Source organism: Pyrus communis, chromosome 3 (genome assembly GCF_041283825.1).
Source record: "Pyrus communis isolate YQ-2024b chromosome 3, ASM4128382v1, whole genome shotgun sequence".
Lineage (NCBI taxonomy): Eukaryota > Viridiplantae > Streptophyta > Magnoliopsida > Rosales > Rosaceae > Pyrus > Pyrus communis.
This window is the reverse complement of record NC_142567.1, coordinates 25,438,319-25,458,323: the sequence shown is the minus strand read 5'-3', so window position 1 is coordinate 25,458,323 and position 20,005 is coordinate 25,438,319. Positions and strand designations below refer to the sequence as shown.

General features: G+C 35.7%; 1 long non-coding RNA gene and 1 pseudogene across 1 annotated transcript; one reads left to right on the top strand and one right to left on the bottom strand.

Annotated features, from left to right (window-relative positions):
• The first annotated feature begins 4,049 nt into the window (after window positions 1-4,049).
• LOC148698210 (uncharacterized) lies at window positions 4,050-5,624 on the top strand. Its single transcript, XR_015960356.1, has 2 exons — window positions 4,050-4,448; window positions 4,968-5,624. It is a non-coding gene; the product is annotated as an uncharacterized LOC148698210 (long non-coding RNA).
• A 4,415-nt stretch (window positions 5,625-10,039) lies between these two features.
• Window positions 10,040-11,955, bottom strand: LOC148698209 (uncharacterized; annotated as a pseudogene).
• Window positions 11,956-20,005: the final 8,050 nt, after the last annotated feature.

Below are 20,005 nucleotides of genomic sequence, written 5' to 3'. Positions count from 1 at the left end.
CACACCTTTCTTTTTGTCTTATTTTCTATATAAAAATTTCAAAATAAATTGTAGACGTGACGTAATCATAACTGTTTAAATAGGAAGAAATGAAAGGAAAAGAGATTAGGATGAGAGATAATCTATTCGAAGTTGTAGTTGGGTTTTGAAATCATGAGGGTCTCTGTTATGATGTTACGTTTTGTGGTGAGTTATGGTAATTACTGTGAAAGTAAATGAGGTGTCATTCTTTTTGAAGTCGAAAAACGTTTTGGCCAGCAATGAATGAGTGAATGTTCATTACTTTTACGGAAATGGATCTTCTCCAAATTCCTTCCACTAAGTTCACCAAGTTTACTCATCAAGATTATTGAAATTTGATTCAACGGCTACAAACAGAGAATTCCTTTAAAAATTATAATAACTTTAATTCTTAGATCAAATTTCAAAAGCCCTTATGAGTGGATTTGATGAACTTGATGGAAGAGATTCGGAGAAGATCCCTTTTCTACTTTACTATCTTTTATATTGTTGCTTTCCGAAAGCATGAATTGATTTCTTGGAAAATGAGGTTTGGTGAGCAATGGATGATTGAATGTTCCGTGCTTCTTTAATTTTTATTGGTGGGTTCTGAAAGCATGATTTGTTGATGTGTGGTTGCGATTAAACATATACGATGTTGAACAACATGCCTCTTGATTGATTTGTGCTTCCTCACGGGGCGGTGATTGCTGATGATGTCTCTGTTTCTTCTTTGATGTTTACAGTTGGTGATTTGAATCATCTGATCTCTGGGATCAGGATCCTCTCCTGATCTTTGTATGGGGATTCTTATGATCAAGAAGTGTGGATCGTTGGATGAAAATCCAACGGCTACAAACAGGGAAGTCCCTTTAAAGTTATAATAATTATAACCGTTGGATTTTCATCCAATGGCCCACACTTCTTGGTCATGAGGATCCCTATACAAAGATCAGGAGAGGATCCTGATCCTAATCTCTGCAATAATGTCCGGAGTTGCATGCTGCCTGAGGTTCCCTATGTATAAGGGTGTATGTTTATGGTTTATATCTCCTGATTAAATGTAATTTTTTTTTTTAATATCAATAAATTTATATCGTGCCACTGAGGTTCTATATATATATATATATATATATATATATATATATATATATAAAATAAAAAAATCGATGCAAATAAAGGTCTCTGTATAAGGGTCTATGTCTGTATTTCAACCACCTTCCTTACCAAGTTGTCATATTCATGTTAAGTGATGAATGGAAGAGAACAAAGCTAATTTTTACCGCTTTGCTTCTATCATGCTATCATGTGGCATATAACATTTTATCAATCGCAATGACGAGAAATTAATGCATTTAATAGGGTGTAATAGCGATGATTAATTGGTCACTTGACCAACATGAACATATTATTAAGGTGGGCGCTATATACATCCGTTAATAGATATGTATAGTAACTCGATCGGTGTATTAACTTTTATTTGGTTGTCCTAATTGGTACTCTCATGGCATCTTCCGACGCTGTTTTACGATTCTGGTTGTGTACATGACCTTGGCACCTTGAACATCTTAAAATCCTGAAAATGTCAGCTTCCATCCTTTGCATTTTTGCCCTTGAGATTGCTCAATCCTCGCAGGAAATTTCTTACATGGGGTGATTGGCCGTAATATCTTTACAATCTGGCTAGGATGGATTGAAGACATACTTTGCCTTTCAACTTTTTACAACCCTTCCTAGGACGAATAATACTCTTTGAAGTTCTTTCCAGAATGATTTTTCCTTTAAATCTTAATTTAATTATATAAGCAAAACAATAAATGTCAATATAAGAATCCTAACTTATTTGGGAAACTTTACACTGTATTATAGAAATGATGGAATTTTATTTCCTATAATTTGTGAATTTTCTTATTTGATTAACCTAACATCATGTTTGGATGATGAAAATAAACTTGAAATTTTAACAAAAGTCAGAATTTATAAATTGACATTTACAAGTTCCCTTGTTTGGATTCATAAATATATAAATTTAAAATTTCTATGCGGAAAAAAAACATGAAATTTGAAACCTCTAATTCCTATGTTTAAATTCCGCGTAAACATGTGTAATTTCCAAATTTACGTGAGTGAATGTTTAAAAATAACAAATTTCATTGTTTACATTCAAGAAGTTCCTAGTGTTTATAGCCGTTGGAGCAGTGTCTGGGCGTTCTAGGACTTTTCCAGTTTTGTGTGATTCTTTGCAGAGAGTTGTGCCCAAAGGGGCTTGGTTCCCAGGCCAATCGGAGGGGTTCATGTGGCTGCAGAGTGACGGGTTCAGCTAGGACCAGATGGTTGAGTTTCTGGGAGAAGAGGTGCTGGGTGTGACGTGTTTGAAGGGGATGGAGTGGTCCTCGCCATCAAATCGAGAGAAATGACGGAAGAGATGAGCCACCGTCAAATTGAGAGAAACAAGGGAGCGAGAGGTCTGAGATGTAGAGAAGAAGCGAAGAGATCGAGAGAGATGGACTGAGATCAGTGAGATCCGTAGGAGGCAGGAGGTGGAGCTCGATATGGTGTTTGAGGGAAGTGAGGATCGAGATTTGGAGACGCAGTGGGAATATTTTTGTTGGAACTTGGGATTAGGGTTCCCGAGAGTGTGGTGGTGTTTTTGGCTGGGGGCTCGATTTTATTATTTTTAAAATTTAAAACAATTTTGACCAGAAAAAACTTTAAAATTTTAATTTTTCAATGATTTTTTATATTAGCATCCCACAAAATTTTGAATGCATCCTATATTTTTATTTAATATTAAATGGTTTATTTACCCTACTATGCAATGACAATTTTGACCTTATTACGTTAAAAAAAAAATTTCTAAATACATCCCAAATCATTTTCAACATATTATTTATCTTCTTCAACTATCAAAATGTCTCCGACCCTGCATTGTTGAACAAAACCCTAACTAATAAAACTACAAACATGTTGATTGAGAAAAAAATATTTTTGACGAATGAAACAAAATCGATTTTTCGGAAGCTTCAAATGAGGTAATTCAAAATTTTTTAATTGTTTTAGTGATTTTGACGACATTTATAATTATTTAATCTTATTTTTGCTACGTTATTCAAGTTTCTATGTTCATATTCATCTTTTAGGAATTACATAGATTACATGAAGAATTAAACACCTAAAATTACCACCAAATATTAAAAACAGATGACATGAGTTTTAATGGTGGAATTGAAAACAACCCACATATGCTTTAAATCTCAGGCGGCATCTTTTGTCAAAATTCCAGTTAGTATTTTTTGTTCAAATTAAAAGCTTTATAAGATTTGAGAAATGTGGGGTGTATAGAAAATATGAGGTGCATGAAGAAAATGTAAGGTGTATACTGAGAATGTGAGGTGTGAGGGTATTATGAGAAAGTATGTAGGATGTATTAAGATGATTATTCATTGAAAAAGCAAATATGGGGGTGTATTAAGTGTATGGGGTTTATTTAACAATTTGTGGGGTGTTAATATTATAAGCCTTTTTCAAAATTTTCAAACCTTTTATAAAGTTTTCAAATTTTGTTTGAAATTTGTTTTATCCCACGTGTCAATCAATGGAGGATCCAAGCCAGCATGAAGTTTAGTTAAGCGAGGATTAGATCTCGCATTATTCACGTAAGCATTTACCAGAAAAATTGACGGATGCATGACATTACAATGAATTTGTAATTTGATGTATGATATTGAAATATTTAAAACATGAGATATGAGATTATTATGCAATCCAAAGTTTGAGATGTTAAAATGTAATTTATCCAAAAATCATTTATTGTTTGTTTAACCCAACATCTCGATGTAAGTAAAAATAAGAAAACTGTTTTAAAATGGGGCCAAAATAAAAAACCTCTCCTTTTGGGAAAAATTATTTTGGGCCAAGTTGCTAAAGGCCCGAAGCTTGGTTATAAAGCTTGACATCCAGAAGAAGAAACCCAAAAACGTACAACATTCAATCGAAACAGCTTTCCCTCCCGTTCTGCTCACTGCTCTTCCTTTCTTTCCTTCCCAAACCTCAAATCAACGAAACCAACCATGAATCCCAGACGCCTTTTCACCATTGTTGTTTGCCCTTCTCTCCTCGCCTTGTTCTCCGCCTATGAGGATACCACAAACAAGACAACCCTGTGCAACGAAAATGCGTCATCCGTGTTCCTGCGATCACTTCCAGTGATCTTCTGACGGGAAACCAAGAAACCCTGACCCTAAAAATTTTCAACGACTTATTTCGTCTGAATACCACCATCTGTTAACCAATTACCCACACTTTTCCGTCAGCGTCTTTGTGCTATTGATTCTCCAAGTTGCATCGAACATCTCATTGGACGTCCAGCTGATGGCAGTTTTGGTGGCTTTTATGATTTTCGAGAGTTTGAAGTACATCTTCTTGGCAGCGTACCTAAACACCCGCCAGTAAGAAAGTTTCTTTCTTGATATTCTTGCTTTATAATCAAATTAGAATTTCGGGAAAGTGGGTGTTTTCATGGATTATGTTTCTTTTTGGGGGAAATGATTATTTTCTATTGCTGTTAAATTTGGTTGTTGTTATGGGGAAATCGAGATTTCAATTCAATATTTTTGTTCTAATTGGTGTTTTTTCTGTTTGCTCAGTTCTGACTTGTGCTTTCTTTGTTACCCAAATTGTTCATGCTGTGCGGATAAAGCTTTAATCTTTCTGTTTTTGTTTATATGGGGTTCTTGATAATTGTTTCTTGATTTGGAATAAAAAAAGCATTTGGGAAAATGGGTGTTTTCCCAATTGTTATTGGGGAAATGGGTATGTGCTTTCTGCTCTGAAACTTCCAAATTTTTCCAAATGGGTGGATTTGTGTTACAAATTGAGTTTTGTGCTTATGGCTTTTTGAATAATAATTTTTTTGTTCTAAATCGGGTTCATTTCACTGAAAATTTCTTATTTTTATTTACTTGCAGATAGTGAGAGTGGACAACATTGAAGTTATGTTCTAGGCAGCCGCACCTATGTCAGCAGACAAGTACTTGAAGAACAGTTTTCTTTTTCGAAAAGGGATGCTTTCCGAATCGAGGTGTTTTGCTGCTGAATTTGCAAGGAAGGGTGGATTTGGAGGATGGAAGCATCACTCTAGCCCTTGACATTGGATTCAGAAAGAAGAAGCGCACTGTATTATTATTAATAATAAAAGCCTCCGGTCGCAAAGAGCGTTATCGACCATGATCAACCACCCCTCGATTGACCCAACACAATCAAGCCTGTTCATATTATAAATAGTGCGCATGAAATTTGATTTGTAAACTTGTTGGTCACTTAAGCTTAAAAAGAAATTCTCCTGGGTGGAGAGTGGATGAAATGAGAGCATGAGCCACGGAAGTTGGGGGGCGGGACGACACAACTTGCCTGAAATTGCCATATTAACACTGGCTTGCCAAGAACGACATACTGCACGAATCCAATAGTAATCTGATATGCATAGCTTTTATACAATCGATTGCATGATATCTTCTGGAACTTGTTTAGACCAACAGCTGCTGCTACTCTTTTCTATTTCGGAACTGCTGCTACTCTCTTCTAACTCGGGGTAATTATGATAATGATATCGTTTTAGTTTTTTGTATGTTCGCAATGTCCTAACCGTAAGGTGCTGAACAAAATCTAGAGACAGCAGCTTACTCAACACCCAGTAGAATGTTGATATGACTAGAAAAACTCTCATGGCATATAAAACCCAATTTTCCTTTGTCTCAATAGGAGACATAATAAATCCGGCAAGAATAGACAGATCAGCGGAACGAGTAAAAATAAAGGAAAACTACTTAAAAAGGTTTGAAAATTTTGAGTTTTAACGATAAGGACAAAATAAAGGGTAAAGTGAATAGTACCATGATTGATTTTTTAGTGTAAAAATATGGTTTTTTGTTAAAGTGAACAGTACCATGGGCTTTTTGCTAAAACTTCCTAAAAATAATGACATCCCTGTTCTATGATTAGAATGACATCGAACTTTTCGAAATCCTTAAAAAAAATCAGACCAGAAAGACAATTCTCGGAAATACGATGTTACGATGGACAAAGGGTAACGAGATCAAGAGATTGTGATTTGTAAAACGCCCGAAGGTTGAAGGAAGAAAGCACCCTAATACAAACAAGAGCAAAACCCTAGGAAGAAAACTACATATATGATCCACTTCAGAAATTACGAACACATATATAGATAAATAAATATACTAGATTTCCGAATCCCATTTGTAATTTCATATCCTAGATCAAATGACTCGGAAACCCGACAGAGATTTTGTCGTTACTTGGTATGCCGACCCTAACCTCATTCAATCTGGAAACAAACTTCTTAACCTGGTGTACAAAAGAAACTTGTCCACCTTCCGAAGAATCATTTATAAAAGGGAATTTTTATTTGAACCTATGCAATCTCATTTTACACCTAACTTAAATCTTAATTGTGAATTGTCTTCTTAGCCTTATTATGTAATTACCATCAAGTATAAGATGATATAAACACAAAAATCAAAATTTACCAATAAACCCACATTCAATAATCATATCCTTACAATCACGCAATAATTTTTTTATGTTCTATTTTGGTTAAAACCCTAAGACAATGTCAAAGAGAAAAATAAGCTCTTTTTGACGAATGAATGATAATTTTGAAGTTTTAAATCCTTCAAATAAAGTATGAATCAATTTATGTTAATTTTTATTTAATTTCTATTCTTTATTTTTAGGCTTTAGTAGCAGTTTTATACTGCCTGCAAATAGGCTTGAAATCAAGGATAATAAAGGTGGATGATGTATTTTCTGGTATTTTGTTTCTCTGCCACCACATGTTCTAGTTTTTTCAAAGATCCATATATATGGCTAATCATCTTTACCTAGGATCACCTTGGAGACAAGTTTTAGTTGTAGTGTCCCAATAAATATATGTCAGAATTGAATCTTTCTTGTTAAGAGGGAATAGCCATCACTAGAAGAGAAAATTGAAATCAAGGATATTGAAATCAAATAATTGAACTGGGTAATTATACTTGGTAAAATTTCAATGAAACAATAACTTGCTCAGAGTATCAGGTGCGAAAGAAACCCACACAATAACCCAATCCAATTTTCTCACAATTCTCCACTAATTCAACCTCTAAATCACTACACTTCATACAATTGGAAAATGCTAAATTTCTGCAAACTAAAAAATATTTTGAATGTATCAATGCTTGGGTTGGTTAGGTGAAATAAACGAGCAATGTGAAATATGCAACAAAAGAAGGATTAAACACGATACAAATATGTAAAATATATTGTTCTCTTTACATTTGAATGAGTTGTAGAAAACTGATTTTGTGTTTTTATTTTATCAATGGGTGTAAAGATGAACTTACATATTGAATTGAGTTTGTGAGTGTAGTTTAGGTAGTAAATTTGGGTTTAGAGAGATATTGATGGTTTAATTAAAATTGATATGGGTATAGAGAGTAAGTTGAGTGTAGAAATAGGTCATATGGGTCCAAATAAAAATTCTCTTTATAAAATTTACTCTTCACTTGTTTGAGAGATTTTTCAGTGTGATCGATTGGAACACGGGGTGGTACACCACATGTCACTATATAAATGATGAGATATGAATGTTAAAAGTTGATAACTTAAAAAAATAAAATTTCACACTACTTATAAAAACACGTAGTGTACCACCCGTATTCCTGTTACAATGAAAATTTTCTCTAACTTTTGTTGTTGGATGTCTTTGATTCTACTCTTGTTTAACCAATTGTAGCTGGGCCTATGCTCATGACAAGTTTTGTAGCAATTATTATTTAAAACATTAAGTGTGTATTTATTTATTTTGTAAAATGCTAGAGATATCATATTTTTGTATTATATTGGTGTACTATTTGCCGTAGCAAGTGTTGTGTACATGTCACGTCAATTAATGAATCTATCTGATTGGATATTGACTGTACACATCACTTGCCACATGATATGATACACTAATGTGGTTTAAATTTTTTATCTCCCTATTCATTTATTTTAATCATTAGCGACAACAAGGAACCAGACACTGCAATGCATTGCCAAAATCAGAAACCAGGAACCATACACTCCTAGGCAGTGCATGAATCCATATAGTTGCATGAGGTGTGAAGATTAGAAGGCATGTGAGTGATGCCTATGATTGACCTGATTCGAATAAAAGAATTTGTACACTGTTAGCTGTAATGGCATGAATTAATAAATTTTGTTTGATTGAGGTGATATAGTGTGTCTTAAAGTCTCATTGACCCATCTATAATTGGAATAAATTCGTTCGATATATTGTCAATATTATAACATTTTATTGATTTTATAATAAATTACCCTTAAAAAAAATTTAAACAGTACTAAGTGTAGCTATCTCGGCAATCCTCTTTATTTTTCCGTTAATCAAATAATATTCATAGTTTGTAATCTGTTTATTTGTTTTATTTTCAATTGGGTATCAGAGTAGGCTTGATCCTTCAGGTTTAATATACTCTTGATGGGTATCAATTTGTCTGAATAGGCTTTATTTCTAGATTAGGGTTTTGTCATTTGAAAAAAAAAAAAACTAAATGTGTTGAAGTATGAAGCCAAGCTAGAATCGAGCCACCCGCGTAGCGCTAAAGCTATTCCACGCCGATGTTTGCTAGTCGTCGAACTTATTGTTTGATATATTGTAATACAATGAAGAAAACCGTTACCCGATGAGAAATTCGTTATCCGACAGGTTTGGTTACGGGGAAACCCGTCTTGGGATTCTAACGTTTTGGGTTTAGGAAAAAAAAAGGGGTTTGGTTATTGGGATGAAACATCCGAAGTTGATCAGTCCTATTGCCATCCCTAGATAGGATTAGTGATTTTCTTAATCACTAATACTAGTATATGCCTACACATTTTGTGAGTGAACATGTTTTATTCTTGTTTTTAAAATTGGAAAGAGAGGGAGAGAACGTTGGAGTGAAGGTGAGGAGAGAGGTTTTTTTTATTTTTATTTTTTATAATTTTAATACTAGATATATGATAAAAGGTTTAAATAAAAACATAAAACTTTAGTTGTGTGAAATTACATTCTTAACCATCATTTTTTTTGTTGTGATAAACGACCAAATAATAATTTCACCCTTAGTTTAGGAGTTTAGATTAATATATAAAATTCTGTTATGTAGGTTTGTCCTTTAGTAAGGTTAGTTTGTTAGTGGAATGCCTTGATGGCACCTTTGTAACGGTAACGGTTATGAACTTTTATTATATATATTTCTGGAGCTCAAACCCTTCTTCTTCCTCGAGCCATTCCCTTCGTTGCTGTACTGTTAAGTTGAAGTAGGTACTGGAAGGTGGTTTTATAGACATGTAAATTTCGTTGCATACAATATAATTCGTGTGTTATTCTGACCTAGTTAACTGAATATCAAACGAACATTTTGGACGTTGGTGTCCCAATAATTCGTATTTTCGGTTGTATACCACCGAAAAAAAGAACTTTCCTTCAGTGGACTTGGGGCTGAATTGTCGCCCGAACTTCAGTGGTCTACTTTTGTATTCAAATTGTTTCGGCCATAGAGCACCGAACGATCCAATCCAATCCCTTCTCATTCTGTCTATGAAACTTTAGAAACAGGGAGCGAATGAGAGAATAAGGGATTTCTGAGTATTCAATTAGAATTTAAGTTTATTAAAATTCACAGATATATGGTGTATTCAACTAAAATTATCGAAAGGAGTTAATACAAAAAACAAGGTAATAGGAAAAAGAAAAAAGGAAAAAAAAAACTAAATCCAATTTTAACTGGCAGTTGAGATGAACTTCAAACAAATTGACTCGGCTGTAAAGTACAAGGCCCCTATGGACCCGAATTAAATTACACAGAGGTTAAGCAGAGCCAATTAAGCTAAGATTAGTATTCACAGTTATGCAAAAAGATTATTAAAGTAGAGCTAATTAAGCTACCAAGGACTCTTGGTTGTCAACGAAAACACCCCAACGTGAAACCAAACAAAGACTATCCTAAGCAAAATAGATGCAGTTTTTCTCGAACGTCTTGTCGTGGTACTTGAGGCCATAGCTGGCAGAGATGAATTTGCTGCCGGCTTTGCTCATAAACAATATCCGATCACCAAGGTCAACAACCTCTGCCCACTGAGGAAGGCCCTCGGCATTCTGCTCCAACTTAAACACTCGAAATCCTTGGGTACGAGGTGGAGATTCAATGAGGGTCCATGATCGATTAGTCGGTCTACAGAAAGCCACATGACCTCTTGAGCAAAGGCTAGCCACAAAGCAATGATGGCTTGTTGGTATTGAAGAGGCTGATACTTTGATAGGGACAAAGCAAGGTGTTTGCCGCTGCATTTGCAAGGAAGGGTGGATTTGGAGGATGGAAACATCACTCTAGCCCTTGACATTGGATTCAGAAAGAAGAAGCGCACCGCATTATTGTTAATAATAAAGCCTCCGGTCGCCAAAGAGCATTATCCGGCATGATCAACCACCCCTCAATCGACCCAACACAATCAAGCATGTTTATATTATAAATAGTGCGGATGGGATTTGGTTTGTAAACTTGTCGGTCACTTAAGATTAAAAAAAAATTCTTGTGGGTGGAGAGTGGATGAAATGAGAGCATGAGCCACGACAGTTCTGGAGCGGGACGACACAACTTGCCTGAAATTGCCATATTAACACTGGCTTGCCAAGAACGACATACTGCACGATTCTGATAGCAATCTAAAATGCATAATGTTTGGGCTAATGTTTGAACATTGGGCTGCAAGTATGTGAAAGCCTAGAGATACCAACTAAAGGGACACTTGCCCGAAGCCTAAGCATCAAGCCTAGAGACAAATTGGTACCTTCCCATTAATGCATAGGCCATGTGCCTATGATTTAAATGTCAAGCGATGGGAACTAACTCACAATCAGCCAAAAAACACTTTTCAGTGGCAATACAAGTAAAAAATTGATGACTCACTACCCTCCAAGTGCTTTCGGGCAAGAGCAAAGTCACTGCAGTCGGGCTAATTTGCCTATAAAAGGAGGAAGAGGCCTAGAGACAAGGACACTCAACTAATCAAACAAACAAACATACAAACTCTGCTCTCAAGCCAGATTTGCATCTAAAAGTTGTAAGCAACCCATATCTCAGTCCTTTTCAGGATATCTCCCTCGCAAAAGCTATCTTTTTCTTGTTTAAAAGCTTTGCTATCACCCCTAGTGGCGTAGTATCGATTTCCTTGTGTAAACTGGTTTACCATCCATCCCTTTTTATCATAGAAACCTCTGTAAACTCAGAGAGAAGTGATTGCAAGAGGTTTAACATTGCTAGACAAGGTGAAATCTTGCCCAAAACTCTTTGTTTACTTTCTGAATTTGTAGATTTATTACTTAATGCATTCTCCAGTATGTATTCAAGTCATATCCGACTGTTTTCCTACTTTAAAAGTCTTATTTGTATATGGATCTGGTCAGTTTAATGGATATGCTTTCATTTAAAACCAATCAAGAACCAAACAAATGACTTAAGGGATCTGGACTCCCCTTATTCGAATATACAAGACTATGAATTGAAAGTCCTTGGTCACAAGCCAAGAAAAAGAACTTAATGTGGACTTAACCCATCCACGACAATCCTTTGATAACAAGAAATCCAAGTAACTTGGGGCGCAAGTAATCGACTAAACACAATCTTGTTCTACATCTATTATGCTGAGATAGCAGTGGCACGCCTAGCACTTAGTTTTGATTGCGAGCCTCAAGGCCTACACCTAAGGCCCTACAAAGACACCTTTCAAAACTAACTTTGTCCTCTTGTTGTAGCACATTAGGAAGTAAGAGCCCGACTACACATCCAAAGTGCCAGTCCCTTGGGGAGCTATGCTGAGAGCCAAGAAGCCCTCTCCGGAGAAATCTTCGCCCGAACACATAGCCTTTATAGAATCGATTGCATGATATCTTCTGGAACTTGTTTAGACTAACAGCTGCTGCTACTATCTTCTAATTTGAAATAATAATATCGATTTAGTTTTTTTGAATATTCGCAATGTCCGAACCCTAAGGCCATCTCCAACCGAGGGCTGGCTAGAAGACTCGTTTTAGCCCTCTGGCCCTCCAAGGAATTAATATTTTAATGAACAGTACAGGGCCATATTTGCTTCTATCTCCAATCGAGGGCCATAGGGCTCGTTTTAGCCCTATCACAAAAAACCGTCTCCAACTAAGGGCCATAAGGCCAAACATAATTTATTATTTAAATTTAAAAACTACAACAACTTAAATTTAAAAACTACAACTTATATTTAAAAACTACAATTTAAATTTAAAAAAGACAAATTAAATTTAAAAACTACAAATTAAATTTGAAAACAACATTAACTTAAATTTAAAAACTACAACAACTTAAATTTAATATCCATAATCAACATCATCTTCATCATCCGCCATTGTAGGAGTATAGTCAAAGGTAAACAACTGTCGTCGGGTCATAATTTCTTTTTTTTTTCCTATCAAAATAGGCCTTACTCATTGGAGTGTAATTCGAAGTGTTCTTTTCCATATTCTTATCATCCATCTCTTCTTGTATTTGTTTGGCCCGTAATTCATGCCGGTTCCTTTCTTCCGCCTCAAAGGCAGTTTGCTCTACTATTAAGCACAATGAGGCCGCCACTTTGTGTTGAGTGGCATAATCATCATTTGCCTTGCTCTTTTCCTTCAACCTTTGTGCCTTGTTTCGTCCTATAGCCCTAGGTATGGAACCTTCACCCAAAGACGGATTTTCTACATTGTGTGTCACTTTGATAGTGCTTCTATTTAAGATGAAACACACATACAAAACTTTAAACTTAGCCGCACAAAATCTTTACAAAAATAAATAAAATAAAATAAAATATTTTTTTTAAATCTTTGTGCGACATAATCCAAATATTTCCTCAACTAAACCAATTTATTTTCATTTTTTATTTTGTATGTATAACTTAAGAAATTGAACGGTATATATATTTATTAAGTAGCTTTAAATATATTATTGTAGTTCGGATCGGGTTTTTGTTAGAAAAATATACTTTAAATTGACAATCGAATTAGTTTATTGTATTCATATAGGGTCAAGGAATGTATGACACACCCCGACCGAGATCGGAGCGTGCTGGCCGTCACTCAAAGGTGACGTAGCCATGTGCACGTGCGGAAGCTAGTAAGTAGTAATATAAAAGTACGAATAACTAAAAACTAGCATACAAGTACTAAAATGAGTGCTAGTTAGTGCGATACAAATTCAGAGCAGGTCTATAGCAGTCCAAATAAAACGACAACAATAGTACGCCCGAAGGCGACCCTACGATGTGGAGTGTCTGTCAGAACGCTGAAAAGCTCACAAGGGAAACCACCGCAACGGCTAAGCAACTAGAACCTGGAGGGGCGCAAAACAAAAGCGTGAGTGGGCAAAAACAATTCTTTCTAAAACCATTTACAAAATACTTTCTAACCCCTCGCCGTAAAACCTGTATACTTCCCAGAAAATAAACATATATACGTATGTGTAAACATGCAAAACATGCTCAAGGGTATACCAATCATGCTCAAAATATGCCATGCCACAATCTCAAAGTGATATGCAAGTGCCCAGGTATAACCATATCAATATCATGTAATCTGGCAGCCGGAGTCACCTAACGTGACCTGTACGGCTGCATCTAGAGCTCAAATCTCAATCTCAATATCTAAACCTGCCCACGAGTCGGAACCACCTAAAGTGGTCTGTACGACAAGCCTGGGTGTAACATATATATACGCTCTAGTGCTACGATCACGTGAAGGCTGTACGAATAATCGCGGGTCACCTACGAGTCGGAACCACCTATTGTGGTCTGTACGACAGGCCTATGCACCTAGCTTGGATCCAAGCTGAGCGTATGGTGCGGGAGGTGAACAACACGTGAAGGACTGTGCCCTACTCTGGGCGGGAGCACTAACACCGGGGGTGCAGGTTATGAGCTCTCTAAGCATCTCTAACCACTAATTAATGCAATCGTTAATTAACGCTTACCTGGCACTTACCTATGCCTCCACAGCACCCACATATAAATATGTATATGCATGCCACTACTAATAAATGTGATGATGCATAAACGATAATAATAATATGCATGGCATATGGCAAATAACCCTTTTTAAATCAATTTCTGGGAATATAAATGTATATAGGTATATACGGAAAACAAAAGCCCACTCACTGGTATGTAGAAGGGTCGTAGCCCCCCTGCCTCGCGTGTGCACGCTCGTCCTCTGGGTACGTGTCACCTAAATGCGAAACAACTATAAAAACGTTAACTTTAAAGCACATAACCCGTTTCTCGTAATAACTTCTCATACATTGCTCAAAATGGACAAATGAATATACCCACGTGCTCTACACAACCTCAGGGTCACAACCATATTTTTAGAAAAATTTTTGGACCCCGCACGCGCCCCCACGCGCCAGCACAGGCACGGACCTACGCGCCCCCCACGCGCGGCCACGTGCCAGGCACACTGACGGTGTCAACAGACGCCGTCAGGAATATTCCGTTAAACTGACGGAATATTCCGTCAAATCTAACCGGATACCGTCACTGCCGTTAGGAATATTCCGTCAAACTTGACGGAATATTCCCCTTTCTTCTCCGGCCTACCCTCGCCGGACTCCGGTCGCCGGAAACTGGGAAAAACTTTAAACTAACTATTCTCCTTCGTTTCTCAACCGTTTTCTATGATTCTTGGACCAAAAGAAAGCCCTAAACTAGTAGAATCACGTTGGACCACTTTTAAAGGCTAAAAGTTACGCGATCATACCTGTCTCAAAACTCAAAAACCGGCCAACTTCGAACTAGGCCTTCCCGACGTCCAAATTCGTCCAACGAGCTACTCCGACGCTCCTTAGGACCTCACCAACACACCTACAAGCTTCAAATGTCCAAAAACTAAGTAAATTAATGTTGCATGAACAGTGCTCAAAACGGACCTCGCGATATCGACGTGAAAACGTCGAAGTTCTTACCTGAAAATGCTATGGTCGTGCTCCCCTTGTCCTCACGAGTTGAATGGTGTCCTTGGTTTCCTCGATCCGTGATGGTTTGGGTGGTTTTGGTGTTTGTCCGTACGTATGGTGATAACGGGAAGGAAGAGAGAGGCACAGGGGAGAGAGACAGAGGGAGGGGAAGGGTGTCTGTGTGTGTGAGTGTGTGTGTGTGTGGTCCAACACATGACACACCACACAAAACAACCCACAACGTGACAAAACAACCTAAGGGCAAAAAGGTAATTTCACACGTGCGTTTAATAATCCCGGGACGGGATGTCACAATGTAGCTGTAAAAAATCATCAAAAACAGAGTTGAAATAACCGTTAAATTTTGATTTTTCATTTATAACCGTCGAAAAGTTTTGTCTCATTACTTGATCTCTGAATGTTTGTTTTTTGCGATTTTTGGCGTATATGATCTCGAAGTATAAAAAAAAAAGTTTGACGGTTGGATCGTTGAAACTAATTTCGTAGAATACGTATCAAATCAAAACAATAGATTCACTAACACTTAAGAGTTTATTTATACTTTCATTAAGTATAACATAAGATTTTGTAGTATCCACTAGTGTAAATATTTTAAATTGAAGATTGAATTCAGTCATTGTAATTATATAAGGCCAAGAAGTATAGCTGTAAAAAAATCATCAAAATTGAAGTTAAAATAATCGTTAAATCGTGATTTTTCGTTTATAACCGTTGAAAAGTTTTGTCCCGTTACTTGGTTTTTGAATGTTTGTTTTTTTTCCATTTTTGGCGTATGAGATCTCAAACTATATACAAACAAGTTTGATAGTTGGATCGTTGAAACTAATTTTGTAGAATACGTATCCCATCAAAACAATAGATTCTTGTAGAATGCGTATCTTATCAAAACAATAGAGTCAATAATACTTAGAGTTTATTTATACTTTCATTAAGTATAACATAAGATTTTGTGGTATCCACTGGTGTAAATATTTTAAATTGAAGATCAAATTCATTCATTGTATCCATATAGGGTCGAGGAGTGTAACTGTAAAAAATCATCAAAATCGGAGTTAAAATAACCGTTAAATCATGATTTTTTTTGTTTATAATCGTCAAAAAGTTTTTTCCCGTTACTTGATCTCTGAATGTTTGTTTTTTTCAATTTTTTGCCTATACGATCTTGAAATATATACAAACAAATTTGATGGTTGGATCGTTGAATGGTGTGTGTGTGTATATATTTATTAAGTAGCTTTAAATTTATTATTGTAGCTCGTGTGACATCCCACATCGTCCAGGGGAGTGATCCTTATATGTATATTCTCATCCCTACCTAGCACGAGGCATTTTGGGAGCTCATTGGCTTCGGGTTCTGTAGGAACTCCGAAGTTAAGCGAGAAGGAGGCTAAAGCAATCCCATGATGAGTGACCCACTGGAAAGTTGCTCGTGAGTTCCCAAAAATAAAACCGTGAGGGAATGGTAAGCCCAAAGCGGACAATATCGTGCTACGGTGGTGGAGCGGGCCGGAGAAGTGATCCGCTCCGGGCCGGGATGTGACAATTTGGTATCAGAGCCTAACCCTGGTAACGAGTGTGCCGACGAGGACATCGGGCCCCTAAGGGGGGTGGATTGTGACATCCCACATCGCCCAAGGGAGTGATCCTTATATGTATATTCTCATCCCTACCTAGCACGAGGCATTTTGGGAGTTCACTAGCTTCGGGTTCTGTAGGAACTCCGAAGTTAAGCGAGAATGAGGTTAGAGCAATCCCATGATGGGTGACCCATTGGGAAGTTGCTCGTGAGTTCCCAAAAACAAAACCGTGAGGGAATGGTAAGCCAAAGGCGGACAATATCGTGCTACGGTGGTGGAGCGGATCCGGGAAGTGATCCGCCCCGGGGCGGGATGTGACAATTCGAATCGGGTTTATATTAGAAAAATATATTATTGTGGGTTTTCTGTAAAAAAACAAAATTGAATTTGAAGAGAGTAAAGTCATATTTTCAGTAAATTTTATAATAATACTTTAAAAAAAATATATAACTTGTTGCGACACCACAATGGGGTTGTTGAGCAAAAACCAATAGCGCGACGTCATAATGTATACATGTGTCCAATTTATTTTTGTTTTCTATTTAATTTTATATTATAAATTTTAAAATATAGTTGTTTTCATAAGTTTTTATTATTTTTTAAAAACTTTGTGCGACGAATATCAATATTTTGTCACCTAACCCTTATTTACTTATTTTTTATTTATTTTTATGTTTTATATTGTTAAACTAAATTATTTCTTTATTTCTTTATTATTTTCTTTGCGCTATGAGTACACATTTGATCTCCTAAACCTTATTATTTTAATTTATTTATATTTTAAATTGTAAAATAAAATTATTTTTATAAATTTTGCGTGACGAACCAATATTTTGTCGCACAAAATCCTTAAATTTGGATAGAGCCAAAGATGCGGGAATTTTTTTTCTTTTTAATTTTTTTTTAAGACTTTGCGTGACCAATTTTTCATCTCGCAAAACTTTGCGCAACCAACACTTCGTCAGGCAAAACTCTAAAAATTTGGGTGGGCACCAAAAATGGCGCGTGGGAATTTTTTTTTAAGACTTTGTGTGACCAATATTTCGTCGCGCAAACTCGTATCCTTTGTCACGCAAAGTGATACGGTTTTTAAAACCAAAATGACTCCTCCACCATTTTCTCAATGTCTTTCTCTACTTTTACCTCTTATTTCGCTTTTCCTCTCCCCAAATCTGACCCTCTCTCTCACATTCACTCCTCTCACTTAATCTTTCTTCTCTCTCTTCACTATCTCTCACTCTCATTCACTCTCTCATCTCTCTCACTATCTCCTCTAATTCTCTCACACTCACTCCTCCCTCTCATTCTCACTCACTCTCAATCTTGCCAAAATGTATATTCTCCCCAAATTTTAATTTTTTTCATTAATATGTGTTTTTTGAGTTAGTTTTGAGTTTGGTGCGGGGTTTGGGGTCAAGTATAGTGTGAGGAGTGGAGTTTGGGGTACACCAATTTTAGGGGAGATTATGCCAAATTTTTGGTATTATTTTATAATATTTTTTTGTTATTTGACCATATTTGTTTTTTTGTAGGGAATTGTCAAAGACTTTGACGGTTAAAGTTGAGGATTAGGACGCTATCGAACCATGTCCCCCGCCACTACCACCACAATAGATTTGTATTAGGATTTTATTATTGTACTTTATTAATTTATGTGTACATTTTGAATATATTATATATATATTGGATAATTTGATCACTATTTTTCATATGTAATTTTATTTTGAATATGCCAATTTAAATTAAAGTAATTAAAAAAATAAAATCATACAATTAAATTAAATTAAAAAAGTAAAAATTCGAAAAATCTTGTGCTATCAAATATTTCGTTGCGCAAACAATTAATATAATTAAAAAGTCAAAAACCTTGCATGATAAAATATTTTGTCGTGCAAAATATTAAATTAATTTATTTTAATTAAAAAATTAAAAAACAAAAATCTTTGCGCTACGAAGTATTTCATCGCGCAAAGCTTTCCGTGATGTTAGTCTTCGTCATGCAAAGTTACTTTGCGTGACGAAGATTAATTTCCGTCGCGCAAACCTTATCTTCACGAGCTTTGCACGATGAACCATGCGCGACCAAAATTTCGTCGCGCAAAATATTTTTTATAGTAGTGTATGTAGAACTAGCTATTCCTTGCAGGGGTACTAACTTTGAAAGCAACTTATCGTAACATTTCATATCAATGATGTAAATGAATAATTTTTCTTTCTTTTACGTGAGTGGTAGGTCAAATTCTGAAGTGTTAGAAGTTAAAAAAGGGTAATCGGAAGGAATTTGCTTTACCATGAAAAAATTGTATTTACCTTCTTTGTATTACTTATCTAGAATAAGCATTGTTCCAGTTTCATAAAATGATGTACATCTTACGGTTTATCAAAGAGGATTAGATTGTGGTTAAACATATTTCTATATTTTTGGATTCCTTTCTTTTAACGCAGACTACTCTATGAAGTAGTTAGTGACTTTAGTATATGCTTAATTTGAATTCAATAACTCACAATATTAATAGTAGTTGAAAGAAATGGAAACATTTTCAAATTTTGTCAAAGACGGAGGTAGAAGATGAGTTTTTTATTTTTTTAATTTTTTTTAAGTGATAGTAAGTTTTTATATATCGTTGTACTAAAAAAAAGTAATAATGAGTTAGAAATAATGTGTTGAAGAATAAGATTTGGTCTACTAGGGCAATCCACCATCTATAGATAGAAAATGAGTTGCCCCATTGACTAAATGTTTAGGGGACAAATTCGACAACGGGACTGCGAGGAGAAATTTTGTGGAGCAAAAAATAATTTGAAAAATCTTGAAGTATACACGTGGATTTTTACTGGCAAATGAAGATAATGCCCTTCTTAAATTGGCTAGCCCTTCTTAAATTGGCTAGGATTAAATTTAATCCACTCTAACACTACGTTGGTGAGAAGAAAAGTGAAAAGTATTAAAGATAGCATTAATTACTAAATCTTATCTTTATTCTCTCCTAATTTAAGATCAACTCAATCAAGTAATGACTTACAATCGTATCTAATCAACAATATTACAAGATAATTACAAAATATTATTTAATTAAACAATATCCGGATAATTCTTTCCTCTTCATTTTACGAATGAAACATTTGGACCAACCGGATGTCGACACATGGCATGTCAAACCCTACCCATGTGACCGGCCTTAGCTCCTATAAATATCTCGTTCTCCACCAAATTTTGATAATTTTTTGCTATGCAATCAAGTCCTAAAACTTTCTCTCTTATCAAAGAAACTGACTTATTCATTGGGCGCGCTTTGATCTTTGATCAAATATGTTTATTTATTTTTTAAGTACAAATTCATCAAAATCGAAGAC